General features: G+C 45.0%; 1 long non-coding RNA gene across 1 annotated transcript; it reads right to left on the bottom strand.

Annotated features, from left to right (window-relative positions):
* Positions 1-7,861: 7,861 nt before the first annotated feature.
* Positions 7,862-9,178, bottom strand: LOC110904040. The gene is made up of 3 exons (XR_002572317.2): positions 8,824-9,178; positions 8,449-8,538; positions 7,862-8,226 (listed from the first exon to the last, which is right to left on the bottom strand). It is a non-coding gene; the product is annotated as an uncharacterized LOC110904040 (long non-coding RNA).
* Between the last annotated feature and the right edge of the window lie 1,993 nt (positions 9,179-11,171).

The following is an 11,171-nucleotide window of genomic DNA, read 5'->3' as shown; positions in this document are numbered from 1 at the left end:
TCCGGGCATCATGATGGTGTGTATAAGGGCTATATGGATTGCCAGCAGTTGGATAGGGTATCGCCAGATTTTCATGCTGTCAAGAGTAAACTGCAAACTGATATGGCAAATGCCCTTGAAGCGGCGTATACCGAGCCGCTGCCCTGTTATGGCGATTTGATGGACAAAGTCAATGAGGATGGGATAGAATCGCTGCGTCTGATGCTGGACCCCGCGGAGGAGTCTGAAGAAGAATGACAACTTTGTTTTTCTTTTTTGTTGCTTGTGATGTACTCTTATTGCTTTGCTAATGACACTGTTTGAATTGGGCTTAGTGCCCATTTCTGTTTTGATTTGACAGCCATATTAATGCAAATGTCATGATTTCTGACACCGCCGAATTTTGAAAATATGGCTCTGTGACGTGTGATGATTATTCTCTATTAATGCACCCGACGTCACCACTGTCAAAACTTTTTACTCCTGCTATAAATTTGCCTTCCGTTTCCTTATTTGGTAGTTTGGACACGATGGAAAGAAAACGATATAGGCAAAGACTTTCCGAGATCTTCCGGGTCCTTGACGCTGCTGATGGCTTGCTCCAGCTGCAATACCCGGTAACGAGGTCGATGCTTAGGGGGAGGAGACCCATTCCCAATGCTGCTCCGGTTCGTGCTAACCGGGCATGTCAGAGCATTGTCATTGAGGATCCTCAACCAGTGGATCCCGGAGTGCCACAACTATCAACTGATGTGCTGTCTAGTCTGATTCCGGTGAACCCTGAACAACGATACCGTCTGACGTACCAACGCTATTCTGGTGGTCGACCGAGGAGGCAACAGACGGATGGCTCAGGTACGGTGGTTCCGATGGTTGGTGATGGTTCATCTGAAAACTTGGCGATCGATCCAGTTGTAGTTGTGGATGATGAGGTGGTGGTGCATACCCCTGCAGTGGTGATGGCACCTAACCTTCCTCAGTAGATGTTTTGAACATGTTCTGTATTTTGGTTCCCATATGTCTGGTTTTTAGTGACAGGGACAAGTACTTGGTTTTTTTGAGATAGGTTATGTACATGTAGTGATGCCTATCTGTTTTGGGGCGGTGTATGTATCTATTACCAAGATACCCGCCGTAAGCGCTTTTTAATGTTAACCCTATGACTTATATGAATGAAAATATTTCGTGTTTAAGGGTGTTGTTTGTGTTTTTACCGTTTTATGCATTCGTCGTGCGATGGTAACTTTTGTAACAAATAAACTTAAATCTTTCTTATTAAACTTGCATGGAGTAATAAAAGAAAAACAGAAAAACCCCAACACGGGTTACAAATGTGAATTGAGAAAATAGTTAACTCTTGCTGTTAGGAGCAAGGTTTTACAGGTAGCATTTCCTTAACTGGGCGATGTTCCAACTGCGCGGTATTGGCATGCCATCTAGCCGGGATAGGCGATAGGCCCCTTTACCCAGATCTTCTTGGACGATATAAGGGCCTTCCCAGTTTGGGCCCAGTTTTCCTGAGGGTTCCATTCTACTTGCTTCGTTGTCACGCATGACGTAATCACCCGCTTTGAAGCTCTGTTTGGCCACCCGTTTGTTATAATACTTTTCCAACGCTTTCTTGTATCTTGCTTCGCTGATGGCGGCTGCCTCACGCCTTTCTTCCAACAAATCCAAGCCTTCTCTTAGAGATTGGTCGTTGTCATTGCCTGTATTGAGACGGCGTAACGACGGTAACCTTGCTTCAGCAGGTATCATTGCCTCCATTCCATAGGTAAGGCTGAATGGGGTTTCGTTGTTGCTAGTTTTGGGAATTGTTCTATGTGCCCAAAGGACATGTGGCAATTCTTCCACCCACGAGCTTCCCTCGTGCCCTAGTCGTGTTTTGATGCCATCCAGCAAACTCCTGTTCGTCCGCTCCACCTGGCCGTTACCTTGGGGGTGTGCTACCGATGTGAAAATCTGTTGGATGTGGAGATCAGTGCACCATTCCTGGAAAATTCTATCCGTGAACTGTGTTCCGTTATCACTCACCAGGTAAAGCGGTAACCCGAACCTGCACACTATGTGCTCCGAGAGGAACTTTTTGGCATTTTCCGCCGTTATTTTGGTCAAGGGTTTTGCTTCCACCCATTTGGTGAAGTAATCAACCGCCACAATCAGGTACTTTAACTTTCCGGGGGCCGGCGGGAAAGGTCCTACGATATCCACGGCCCATTTCTGGAAGGGCCACGCTGCTGTCACCGGTACCAGGCTGTTCTTGGGCCGTATTGTCTGAGGAGCGAACTTCTGGCAACTACGGCATTTTCGTAGTTCCGTTACAGCGTCTTCGTGCATCCCAGGCCAGTAATATCCCGCGCTATGGGTTTTGGCCACCACTGCTCGAGGTCCGGCGTGTATGCCGCATAGACCCGCGTGAATTTCGCTGATGAGGTACTTTGCCTCTATCGGGGAAACACATCGCAGCAACGGACCCAAGTAAGATTTTCGGTATAGGACACCATCATTGACCTCATATTGTAGCGCTTTCGTTTGTATCTTCTGTGCTTCGCCCTTGGCGGGAGGTAGTTCACCTGTCTCGAGGAAGCGTAGAATCGGAGTATACCAGCAAGGTTCTTCCATTGTGATGGCGGAAACACTCCGTGGTTCGATTGAGGGCGTCTGTAACGTTTCGACTTTGACTTCCTTTTCCATGCCTGAGGTGGCGAGTTTGCTTAGGGCGTCTGCTATTTGATTCTTTCCTCTATGTACATGGTTGAGTGTGACCTTGTCAAAGGAATCCATGAGTTCTTTAGTTTTCGCTAGATATTTCGCCATTGACTCGTCTTTAGCTTCATACGTCTCGTTTACCTGATTGTTAACCAGCAACGAGTCGACATATGCGTCTACCCTTGCTGCCCCCATGGATTTTGCCATCCGTAAACCTGCCAATAATGCCTCGTACTCCGCTTCATTATTAGAACATTCAAAATCGAAACGTAAGGCGTACATTAGTCTGATTTGATCTGGACTTATTAGCATTAGGCCTGCACCGGACCCCTTTCCGCTAGATGATCCATCAGTGTATAGCTTCCAAGTCTGCCTTGTGGTGCTGGACTCCGGTATATCTTGGACGACTGGGTCCGTAACGGCTTCTCCTTCCGGTATTTCAGCTAAAAAATCAGCAATCACTTGCCCTTTAACTGCTGTTCGTTTCTGATATTCAATATCTAAAGCCCCCAGCTCAATGGCCCATTTAGCCAACCTGCCCGAAACCTCTGGCTTGTGTAAGACTTGCTGCAGCGGGTAATTGGTTAAGATTTGTACGCGGTGTGCCTGAAAGTATCTTCTTAGTCGCCTTGTGGCGTGTACTAATGCTAAAACTAGCTTTTCCAGTGTAGGATAGCGCGTTTCAGGCCCCGCTAACACCCGGCTTATGTAATATATTGGTGTCTGCTTCCCTTCTCGTTCAACCATGAGCACGGCGCTTACCGCCGTATGAGCTGCCGCTAAATACATTTTTAGTATTTCACTGGGCCTTGGCGCTGTCAGCGTAGGTAACCCTTCTATAAAACGTTTCATTTCTTGAAGAGCCTGCTCCGCTTCGCTGGTCCATTTGAAATTCTTCTTGTTGAGGCAATCTTTTAATGTTTTTATGAAAGGCAATGATTTTTCGGCGTGCCTTGCTAAGAACCTGTTGATCGCTACTAGTCGTCCATTTAGGGCTTGAGCTTCCTTCAGCGTTCGGGGAGAAGGCATTCGCGCTATGGCGGCTACCTTTTCCGGGTTAGCTTTAAAACCATCTCGGGTGACCACTACACCCAGGAACTTCCCCTCTTCCACCCCAAACGAACACTTCTTTGGATTTAATTTTATGTTGTATTCTCTGAGCCGCTGGAAAGTTTCCTCGATATCTGCTAACATCTGTTTTTCTTCGCTGCTTTTAATTACAAGGCCGTCTACATAGACTTCCAAATTTCGCCCGATCTGTGCCTCAAACACCTTGTCCATGAGCCTCTGATAGGTAGCTCCTGCGTTTCGTAGCCCAAAAGGCATCTTGGTATAACAAAAGATACCCACGTCGGTATGAAACGCTGTTTTTTCTTCATCTTCCTTGGACATTTTAATCTGGTGGTACCCTTTATACGCGTCCAGGAAACATTTGAATCGGTAAGGTACCAGGGAGTCGACCTTTAAATCAATCTCGGGTAACGGGTACGCATCTTTTGGACACGCCTTGTTTAAGTCTTTGAAATCGATGCACATTCGCCACGTGCCATCTGGCTTTTTCACCATGACCGGGTTGGACACCCATGTATGGTATTGCGTTTCCCTGAGGATTCCAGCTTCCACTAACTTTTGTACTTCTTTAACGACCGCCGCCCGGCGGTCCGGGGCCATGCTGCGTTTACCCTGAGCAACCGGCTTAACGCCTGGAAGTGTGGCGAGCCTGTGTTCTGCTTTGTCACGGGGGACTCCCGTCATATCGGAGTGCTCGAAAGCGAAAATGTCCACGTTTCTTTTTAACAATTGCTTCAGGTCGCTTATAACTTCCGGGGACAGAGTGTCCCCGATTGTGACCATTTGGTCCGGATGGCGCGTGCTCAGTACCCATCTTTCTGGGCCCGTGGCCCCGGTGGGCCCCTGGCGACATCGTTTGGTATTTAGTACTTCCCCGATTTTATCACGAAATACGGTAGCGATACCTCGCGGTGTTGGGAACTTCATAAAACCCCTCGCCGTGGAGACTATGGCGTCCAATTTCCCCAGGGTGAATCTTCCGATTATCACATTGTGGTACGACTCAGCGCGGACTACAAGGAAAGTTAGTAGTATGGTTCTTTCTTTGGGTGATTGCCCAAAGGTTACTGGGAAAGTGATTTGACCAATAGGATCAACCTTTTCCCCTGTGAAACCTTTGATAGGGGCGTGTACTGATTCAAGCAACTTCCTATCCTCTGGTTGCATTCTGTTAAAGCAATGTTCATAGATAATGTCTTCTGAGCTTCCGGTGTCGACTAGGATTCGCCTCATGCGGTAGTCTCCTACTGCCGCGGAGATGGTCAGGGCGTCTGTGGTAAGATGCAAATCCTCCATTCGCGGCTCTATGGTCATTGTTGGTCATTGTTGCCAACATCCAAGGCTCGAGCGTGGAGAAACTCCGCTTTGCCCCCCTACCCGTGTCAGCGTGCACCATGTTCAATTCACGCGGCCTTTTGCCTGCCGCTTTATCATTCTCCTCCTTGACCACAGGCGGGCTTTGCTTGATGTCTCGCACTAGGTGTGCCAACTTGCCCGACTTCACGAAGTATTCGATCTGTTTTTTAAGCTGAAAACAGTCGTTGGTGTCATGCCCGCTCCCCTTGTGGTACTCGCAGTATTTACTCGTATCCTTGTTAGGGTTGTCTTTCAACGGCTTTGGTGGATTAAGCCTGAGGTTTTCTGAGGCAAGAATTTCAGCCAGAGTCTTGCTTAAGTTGGGATATTCAGACCGAGGTTTCGACGTCTCGTTCCTCGAATAGGAGTTTCAGTGTCTGTCGTATCGCGCGTCTTTGTCGTTTCTCTGGTATCGGTCCCCCTATGTTTGCTTTTGGATCCTCGGTGATCTTTTTCCTCCTGATTTTTTAGGGCTTCTTTCTTTCTATTGGCTGCGTGACTGGCTGCTACCGCTTTTTCTTGTATAACATATACTTTGGCTATTCGCAGTATTTCATCTATGGTTGGGGGTACACCATCCCTTCCATGCAGCGTTCTTAATAGCTCATCATCGTTGACTCCTTGGAGGAACGCTCCACACGCCAGATCGTTGGTGACGCCTGGGATCGCCAGGCTTTCTTTGTTGAATCTGATGATAATGTTTTCTACCGTCTCATTGTCTCGACGACGAATATGAAGGAGTTCGTTCCTATCTTTCGTATGTCGGCGCTGCTGACTAAACTGTAGGATAAACTTTGATTCCAAATCTTCAAAGCTGTCTATCTCGCCTATGGGCAGGCTGTCCCACCAGACTCGTGCCGCTCCCACTAGAGTTTGTACGAACATTTTGCACCATAGGGGCATGGGCCAGCAGGCCACTTCACCGGCGCTCTTAAATAAATTGAGATGGTCGTCGGGATCGGTGAGACCATCGTACTTGCCGACTGTTTGGGGCATTTTGGGTTTTTCCTTAATAGGAGCTTCGGCGATCCTACGAGTGAATTTGGACCGGAACGTCGCGTCTACCGGCTTGTATGGTTTGGTAAGTTCATCTTCTTCCACATTTACGGGTTGTGCTGGTGGAACGTTCATACCCGGGGCAGGTCCCGCCATTAGGTTGGAGTTTTCCAACGGGGCTACCCGGGGCCTGACCGCGTTTCCTCTGTCGTGCACGGGCTCAGTTGGCGCTTGGGTATACATTGGTTGTGGAGTTGGAACATTCCACCATGGCGGCATGTAAGCCGCGTATGGCGATTGAGAGCTTCCTTGCGCTGTTCCCTGGAAAGGGTACGCCGAACCCCCGTATGAGGGTAAATACCCGTAAGGGGATGCATATCAATACCCCGGGAAATATACCTGATTTCCTGGCGTGACAGGGGCATTCATTACTCCGGCTGGCATGATGACCGGCTGGTGAGTTGGTGTAGATAACGCCGCCGTGAGCGCTGCTGAGTATAGCGGCGGCATTGGGTTGGAAACCAACGGCTGGTAGTATTGAGGCGTACTGATTTCTGACACTATGGTACTGGGGCTCGCCGAGGTAATGAAAGGGGTGGAGTGGAGGCGTGAAGCCTGTGCAAAAACAGTCGTCACCGGGGTGAATATGTTACTGCTAGCTCCCCCCAACTCCCTTGGTGGTATTTGTGAGGGCATATAGAGAAACGGACTTGTAACCACAGTCTGGGAAGAGACGGTGGTGATACTGTCAAAACCTGGAGGTGGTCCTTCTGCCTCAAACTCTGGATCTAACGACCTCGTAACGGCTGGGGAAGACTGTGGGATGGTACTGGGGTTCGCCCCTAACGCCAAATTACTATTTGTCAACGTTTGACCAGCCGTGTTCTGATCACTTGCCATGAGGTTCTTGTCGCTGAATAGGTCCCACGGATGGCGCCAATGAAGAAACACTGACCTATGCAGTACCTAGGGCTTCAATGATTAGTGACCCGAACGCTTGGCTGCAAAACAGAAACACCGTTAGGACTCGTTACAGGAATGGGGTTATTCCTGTAACCACCCTCCGGCGTGAGAATAAGTATTGGTTTATGAAAGAAGTTTAGGAGAAGAAGATGTATGAGAGCAAGATGATCATACCTTATACGTTTACCTCTATTTATAGGTTTTCCATTAGGGTTTCCTTTAACCTAGGATATATTCCGATAAGTTAGAGATTTACATGATCTCCCCGAAAAGTTGGAGATTTGGTTGTGCAACTTCCATGTAGATATGGAAAGTTCTAGAATAATCATTTGTATTTATATTAATATAATAGGTTGTAACCGGGTCGGGTTGACCGATGCGGGTCACACCTCGTCAGCTTGCAATTCTACCCGACCCGCATTGGCATGTATTAAATTAGCTATTTTTGACTCGAACGTGTAACCCACCCTTTGTCACTTCTAATGTAGAGTAAACAATCTAATTGGTGGATGTAGCTTGTTTCTTTTACATGTACCTCTAATTGGTGTTTGACCCGAGTAGGTGGGGCCATCACATACATCAAAACCACTTGAGATTACAGGTGCAACAGCAAATGATTCACTTTGTGAAGGTTATCTAGACGCAAAGCTCATCTGAATTTGATTATTGAGGGCCACAAAAATTTTCCATGCCACAAGATATCTTTGGAGCAGATTCTTTAATAGAAAATTCCTTACAGTCTACAAATACATTCCATTCTCATTATCTTTATAAGTATAAACTTTGAACAACTAAGTATTATGCACGACACACACTCTAAAAAACGGTAACAATTAGCCAATTAGGTTAAGTTACTGGCCACATTAGAATAGCTGAGCAAAAATTTTGTGGTGCAAGAAAATATCTATAGCAAAAAGTGCAACATCTGGTCTTGATCAAATAAAATAAAAAGCACATCAGTGCTTAAATTAAATACAGTTCAACAATTGAAAAACTGGCTACCTTTAAGTGATCCCTTTGTTCAGAGTATTTAGCAAGGATGGTTGTTCCAGTTGCAGTTGCTTCTTCCAACATTTCGAGATGAGTTACGAGCAGACTTCATTGCTTGTGCTTCGTCATCAAATGTTCTCAAAATACGAGACGATTTACATTCTAATCCATAGTTACAAAAACGTAAATGAAATTTATCAACATAAACGACAGAAATAGTTATACTCAGAAATTAAAATTTAACCTAAATCATATATCAAATAAATAAGGTATCTGAAAGATGAAACCTTTCTAATAATGGAAATCTTATAACCTGTTTTGGAAAAATCAAATTCGGAATTATCAAAATCTCCATGTGAGGTAAGGTACAAGAGTAGTATGTACCTTTGGTTCACCAAATGAGAACAAATTCTCTTCAATCTTCGAAAGGTCCATGATTTACATTAATCGGTTGATTACAAAGGTTCCAATCACCTGAAATCATATCATTCCGTAAATCTAACTGAAATTTTACAAAATACACCAAAGTGCACAGGATAAGCACAATCATCCAACGATGCTTCATCAAACGAATAATGAAAATAAATCAACAACAAATCTAATGATTTTAGGGTTCACCATATACATATCTAATACATAACTCCAGAGCGATTTATCCCCAAACAAATAGAGTTGAAGAAACGTTGGTGAAGAGAAATTGGGACCAAAATTGTTGGAAATTGAAAATAAGAACATAAGACATAGTGTAACAACAATTACCTTCCTTTAACTTTCAACTGTGGTGTAACCCTAACCATAGCTCTGAACTTGGACTGGATTTTTTCTTTTTGAGAATCCGGTGCCACTGTGATGGGGAATGGAGCGGATATCCTTGAACTGCCAAAAACCTCCTCGATTGGCGATTGCACCTGAAATTCTCATACAAGGATGACGGTTTCTACGGAATGAGGAGACCACGAGATAAGGTGAGGGTTTTTATAAGTGCAGTGTAATTTAACTGTCTACCCACGTTCCCAGTTTCATAGTAACCGTGCGTAGTGGAGAAGATAGGCCGCAAACCATGGGAGCGTACACAACTGCCCTGAACTACCACCACAGCAGTTATTTTTGAGAGTTTAAGTGACTGAGATTTAATCTCAGCCAAATCCAATGGTCAAGATTGATTTCAAAGGTAACTTCCACTTAATGGGTTCCATATATATATAATTTTATCAATGGTGGATGCAAAAGGACCTAATTACCCTTGAACTTTGTTAAATTTAATTTAAAGTGGGTTAAGTATTAGCACCGTAGTTTGTTACAGATTGAAATGTTAATATGCTACTAGGTTGTTACTTGTTACTGTTGATGCAACAAACACGGGACCAAGGATGGTAGCTGGGCTGGCCAGGCAAAAGGGCTGAAGGGTTCAGTTTTGCCTAACGCAGGTCGCGGGGTCCCTCCACGTTTGCAAAACGTGGAAGGAGGTTCACTAGTATGTTTGAATTATTTGCTTTGAAGTTCTTTCTCCAAGGCCGGCTCGGATCCAGAAAAGAAAGCAAATAGAATGAATGAGATGAATCTGATGAAGAATTATTTGGAAGTGACAAAGAACTCTTTGAAAGACTAGAGATTAAGGAATCTCTGTGCTTTTCGGAATGTCTTTGAAGTGTTTATGAGTTGTCTTCTTATAGTGGAAGACACCTCCCGAAATGGCATGGACTATACTAGCGAGACCTGTTTGCTTATGGAGGGTTTCCCCTTTTGGGGTTGAAGGCTTTGGACCCCTGGTTAATAGAGTGTGCTTGTGCAGACCTGCTCTGACTTTGTGAGTTGGTGAGCGTGAGTTGGTGGGACGAGGCTCTAGACATGACTAGTTACTGTTTCTCGATTCCCTCATTTTACAGCTTTTCATCCGATGAACCTTTCAACCTTTTAAGCTCTATGCATATTAATAATTTTATTTATCCTTGGGCTACCCCCGTCGTCAGCCCCCCAAGTCAGAGGTTTTTGGGGTATCATGCTCAAAGACTTCTGACTTTTATGCATGTCTTTTAAAGGCTTCAAGGGTTCGTTGTTTGGAGGCTTGAAGGGTTTGAAGCAGTTACTTTTTTGAATTTTGAATTTTAATCGATTTGACAGTTGATTTGACATGTGTCAGGCGGCGGATTGGCAGGGATTATTTATTTACCTTTAATACCCCTACTTTACTCTCATATTTATTTTAACGGTTGCAAAATTTCTTCATTTTTCTTTCAATCATTCACAGTTTTCCTTCCTCAGGTTAGTTTCTCTTCTCCATTTTCACTTTTACTTTGTTCTATCATGGGTGCCCTTAAGGATTTAGCGAGGTCATTCTCTCGGATGACACAAGAGGAAGTAGACCTATTTTGCCTTGAATATGGTATTGATAAAAAGTTTAATCCAACCGCCCCTTCTTGCGATGTTTCTATTGACAAACCGATTCCTGGTTCGATTGCTTTGTATTGTCGCCATTTTCAATGGTCCAATCTTCGTTACCCTTTTTCGTTTTTCGTTCTAAACTTGCTTGAGTATTACCGAGTGTCTTTTGGGCAAGTTCATCCAAAAGGAATGGCTAGGGTTTTGCACTTTGAAGTGCTCTGTCGTGCTCTTGGCTATGATCCCTCTCTGTTGCTTTTCCGGAGGTTTTTTCGTTTAGCCAAAAATGGCGATTGGTTTACTTTTGAAGCGACAAAGGTTGATACTTGTCTCGTTTCATCAATGGTTACAACCCTTGGATCCTGGAAGGATCAGTTTTTCTGGGTTTCTGATTCTATCATTCCTTTCAAAATGGTATGGAGGCGTCCGGATGCTGTTCTCAATGATCCGGAGCCTTCTGAGTCTGAATTGAACGATGCCTTTATTTCAGCCATTCGGGGGTGCCCTTCGAGGGTTCGTCCCTTTCCCGAACATTTGTTAGTGCTTTTAGGGGTTAGTAATATTTGGGCAAAAGCCGATCGGGATCCGGTGTTAATGAGAAATGGCCTTGGTATGCATTTTCCCCTTTTATGCCTTTTTACTTTACTTTGTTTGTGACTTATTTTTCTTTATTTGTTTTTTGCCAGTTATGTCTGCTTTGGATTTTATCAAAAGTGACGACACGTCTG

Source organism: Helianthus annuus, chromosome 14 (genome assembly GCF_002127325.2).
Source record: "Helianthus annuus cultivar XRQ/B chromosome 14, HanXRQr2.0-SUNRISE, whole genome shotgun sequence".
Classification (NCBI taxonomy): Eukaryota; Viridiplantae; Streptophyta; class Magnoliopsida; order Asterales; family Asteraceae; genus Helianthus; species Helianthus annuus.
The sequence above is the reverse complement of the archived record's forward strand: the minus strand, read 5'-3'. Positions and strand labels throughout refer to the sequence as shown.